This window comes from Sinocyclocheilus grahami, unplaced genomic scaffold (assembly GCF_001515645.1).
Source record: "Sinocyclocheilus grahami isolate Dianchi unplaced genomic scaffold, SAMN03320097.WGS_v1.1 scaffold91.1, whole genome shotgun sequence".
Lineage (NCBI taxonomy): Eukaryota > Metazoa > Chordata > Actinopteri > Cypriniformes > Cyprinidae > Sinocyclocheilus > Sinocyclocheilus grahami.
In genome coordinates this window covers 2719986-2725341 of record NW_015505270.1, presented here as the reverse complement: position 1 = coordinate 2725341, position 5356 = coordinate 2719986, and positions in this window count along the sequence as shown.

Below are 5356 nucleotides of genomic sequence, written 5' to 3'. Positions count from 1 at the left end.
AGTATACATTTGTCATACTTTAAGTTTGGTCTGGACTAGCTATACCTTATCACTTTTGACAGTTCACAGTTCTTTACATCTCATTCTATACGAATATAATAGTACATAGCAAAATCAAAGACGGCGCCATCCGCGGAGCCATATAGTGTATATGTGTACTAAAACTTTAGAAAAAATAAATAAATAAAAATAAAAAGCAAATTCAGCAGATTTTACATCTTGTTGGTCCGCCTTTGTAGAGACAAATTCAGCTGCTGGCAGCTCTTCTCGTTCTCTCTTTTCTCCGCAATAGTAGGCCTAGCTGTTGATTATATAATATGCTTCTCCTGTTGCGTTTTTATTAAGTAGGTCATCCAATAACATAAATTAGTTATTTGCATCAATATGTGATGTGGCTGCTGAGCAATCAACCCTGGTTGTGGAGTAAATGAAGACACTATGTAAAATATATTATGATAATATAAATGACCCATTCAAAAGCCAGTGAAGGCATACTGCCAGTTAGTGATATAAGCTATGTTTGGGCATGAGGTTGCAGGTTCGAAATTACATAAAATATCCAGGGTTGGACTTAGTTTGCAATTTGGATTATTTTTTAAGATCCCTTGAGTCCTGATAAATGCAATTTCAACTCTTTCTGAAGTGCTTCTTGTTGGAAAGCACTCTTACCACAATGTTTTACATTGTTTCACAATGTAGGCCCAAGGTGTTATTATTTTCTGTTAAAAGCTGTTAAATTATTAAGTAGTTTTTTTCTTTTGTATTTTATGTGGTATATATCATATATTTTTACATATATAACATGCTTCACATAACGCAGTGAAGCAGCCCGTGCATAGAATAAATAATCGATTCTCAAGCCATTGATATCAACCAATTCAGCACCACCGCCATGGACAGTACTTATTAACGTCGCATGTAAGAAGGTATGTCTTAAAGGGCCATGAAACCCCAGACTACTTTTTCTAAGATTTTAGCAGAGGTGTTTGTGTTGCACATCATAGAAGACAATGTTAGCATCCAACTGTTGGAGAAAAGTGGTTAATTTTAAGCTTTTTTTGCGCTATTTTCATCTTCTGGGTTTAAAATCTACATCGTGTTGACGTCACAATTTGTGACGTGACAATGGACTATAGTACATCGATGACGGGTCGGTGTCTATTAAATTATTCATGAGAATGCGTGTTCTTATCCTATGAGAAGAGGCTTCGCTTAATTATTCACAACAGCATGTGTTGATTTGCTATGACATTGCGCACATTAACTGAGAGAAACGTTCATGGATCAAAGAAGAGTGTTTGTTTTTACTTTGTAATAAGAGTTCGGCACCAACGTGACCCTTTAAGCAACCTCCTAAGGTATAGTTCGGGGAACATGCCTAGAAATGGTACACCTTTAGTTATGATTGGAGGAACAACTTCAAAGATGTTTTCCATGACCCTTTGCAGGAACTAACCTGTCACATATTAAGGGAAATTTGTAAACGCAGTATGTTAACTAAATACACAGGGACTGAGCAGAGCCTCTCTCTGCTATTGGCAGAGGCTGTTTTTCATTGCCCTGCCACTTGAATAGAGAGTAATGAATGACTGATGCTTGAACTGAACTGTTGTCACAGAGGTGGTCATCAAGGGATATACTTGGTTATACAAGTCTATTAAACAGATCTAACATACTGAATGTCAAGACAATGTTCACCACCAGTTGTCAAACAAGGCTATAACCTTTAGGTCAACAGGTGTTACTCTGCACGATTCACCAGTCTTTCATCAAAAGGTAATAACTTGTTCCGCATCTGGCATCATGTTTCTTCTCGACTGATGTAATAAATCACATGTATTTCTCAACCACCGGTCTGCCTTATATTGAATGCCCACTTTTCACAATCCAATCAATTCTCAATAAAGTCCTTTCTCATTTTTTTTACTATCCTTGTGCATGACTGCAGAAGTAAAATGGGCTTCATATTTTTCCCTATGCCATTCCCATGTATTTTTCTGGAAACACGCAATCTTGTTTTACAGTTCTTGTACATTTATATTTATTATCTGATAATTATATGCTATTCAATGTGTTTATGACCCCCAGCGATGATGCAATAGTCAACCACAGTACTAAATAATGTCTGTAAAATAACTGACATTTAGTAAATCATATGTGGTTACAATTAGAATAATTTCAGCTTCCAAGGAGTTCAGAGGCTGTTTTTCATTGCCCTGCCACTTGAATAGAGAGTAATGAATGACTGATGCTTGAACTGAACTGTTGTCACAGAGGTGGTCATCAAGGGATATACTTGGTTATACAAGTCTATTAAACAGATCCAACATACTGAATGTCAAGACAATGTTCACCACCAGTTGTCAAACAAGGCTATATAACCTTTAGGTCAACAGGTGTTACTCCGCACGATTCACCAGTCTTTCATCAAAAGGTAATAACTTGTTCCGCATCTGGCATCATGTTTCTTCTCGTCTGATGTAATAAATCACTTGTATTTCTCAACCACCGGTCTGCCTTATATTGAATGCCCACTTTTCACAATCCAATCAATTCTCAATAAAGTCCTTTCTCATTTTTTTTACTATCCTTGTGCATGACTGCAGAAGTAAAATGGGCTTCATATTTTTCCCTATGCCATTCCCATGTATTTTTCTGGAAACATGCAATCTTGTTTTACAGTTCTTGTACATTTATATTTATTATCTGATAATTATATGCTATTCAATGTGTTTATGACCCCCAGCGATGATGCAATAGTCAACCACAGTACTAAATAATGTCTGTAAAATAACTGACATTTAGTAAATCATATGTGGTTACAATTAGAATAATTTCAGCTTCCAAGGAGTACATTTACGTGCCAAATTTAGCCCATAATAAGCTTGCCATTCCTCCTCAGCTGGGGTCTCATTTCCAAAGCTGCTGCTCTAACATATTATGGATGTAGGCCATTGACACTAATGTAAGGATGCCAAGGGGATATGTTTGGTTTGGCAAGAGGCCCCAGCGAAAGCATTCAACTGCCTCTCACCTCATGTTCCTCCACTGCTCCAGCAGAATGAATAAATAGATCATGGTAAACAGATCATCCGTTATACACCTCAAGCAAAACAGCGCGGTGACTCCCTTTTCGTTGCCTTTGATGGCGTAAATAACTTTGATTCACTGTATATAACTGCATTCAGTGAGCAAGTTTTCTTGGACTCCATAACTATTTTAATGTGATAATTTATTGTCAAAGTGTTTCAAAGAGACTATATAAGTTATGCACTATTTCAACAAGCAATAATTCCAGGGAGATAATTACAATGAAATATTTTTGATACCAAATTTGGACTGACATACAAAAATGAATTTACAGTGAAGTTGCTTTGAAACAATTTATATTGTGAAAAGCAAAGTACAAAGAAACTTGAAAACTGCACACATTAATTTCTGGTTAGTTGATATGGTTTCTGCAGAAAGTTACTTAAAGGGGTCATATGATGCTATTTAAATGTTTCCTTTCTCTTTGGAGTGTTACAAGCTCTTGGTGCATAAAGAAGATCTGTAAAGTTGCAAAGACTAAAGTCTCAAATCCAAAGAGATATTCTTTATAAAAGTTAAGAGTTAGCCACGCCTACCTAAAACGCCTCGTTCTAACACGCCCCCACATATCTACCTCACTATGTGGGAAGATTTGCATAACGCCGCCCAAATGTTCACGCAAAGAAAGAAGGCGTAACTTTTATTCTCGCTGTAGTATTGTTGACGCTGCAGCCATGTCATGAAGACACTGTGTTCCGTTGTGAAAGCGAAAAACTACTTTGTTTGGTCTTCCAGAAGAGGACGATATTGCTTTGTCATGCCTGGAGCTGATCCGTGCTGGTTGCTGAGGAAATACTTCAACTTTGCGCTTTGGATCGCCGGATCGGCTTTCACTGTGGACGAAGCGGAGTCCAGCCCGGGGTCATCACATATATATATATATATCACTATTATCTCTGGTCTGTCTGTCTAAAAACTAAAACAAATGACTGGATGTGTAGCCTGTGATAATATTAAGAATGTCTATTTGATTTAATGTGATAAGCAGTGTTGGGCAAGTTACTCAAAAAAAGTAACCCACTACAAATGACTAATTACTACTTTAAAATTGCAATTTGATTACATTACTGATTACTGCATTTAAAAAGTAACCAGATTACTAATTACTTTCAAGTTAGCCTACTTTCAAGTTTATTTTACTTTTCAAGTTACCAGCCCTAAAAAATACACTACATTGTGAAACTCATAGTTCTTTCAGTAATTTAAAGGGGTCATATGATGCGATTTAATTTTTTCCTTTCTCTCTGAAAAATGACATGAAAATAGTACCTTGAACGATCACTTGTATTTTTTTCCTGATAACAGCGAAAAGAACTTAAAATGTTCCGTCATTTTCGATCGTCCAGATAAGAGTAATATATCATTTGAAACTGTAAAAGGTCTACTTTTATTTGTATACATTGGCAATATCAACAAGACATTGTGCTTTTGTAAAATAAAGAAGTTATAGTGTTATATACACCTATTAAGAATAATAAGTAAATATGTTAAAACTATTAGTAATATGTTGCTTTTAAACCTTATAATACATAAAAATAGCTCAAAAAGTAAATGGTGATTCCTTGTCCTGGGTCTCATGAGTTTATCTTGGAGCACTGTTGGGTTACATATCCAACTAATTGAGGCTGAATGTGAAAATCCCATTAGGTTAATAGATTTAACATGTGTACTCGCCACCTGATAGCTGGAGGCTGCGTTACTGTATGATCATATGACTGTGGTGAGAATTACAGGATGGGAAGGTGGGGGGTTATGACACCCTCCAGAGTAAGTCAAGACAAAAGGTTGGAAGTACATAAACATTTTTAATTCTACAGTGGTTAACTGTCCACAGCTCTGTCTGAATGAAACATATCAGTAATATATAATTTCACGCATCCTTAAAAGTGGGTCATATTGCCTTTCAAAGTGCATTCATTCATAAGGTGCATGAACATAAACAGCACAGAATGAAATGTATTTTTTATAACAAAACTTTTTCTCATAATCTAAATGTAATATCAGTTGAATGAAGTTTACTTTGTTCATCACAGTAAGATGAACAAGCCATAGCTGTTATGGAGTTTCACATCACATCAGAACACAAAACCGGAACTATTCATTTTATAATTTAATATCTAAAGCTATAACTGCAACAATGGCGGAGGTTGTTATAATAATAATTAAAAAATCCATTAGGACTTTTGACTCAAACCTTATAGTTAGCCTTGTGACAACTAGCCCCGGTCTCCACTATACGTGTTCTGTGTGTGTGTGTGTGTGTGTG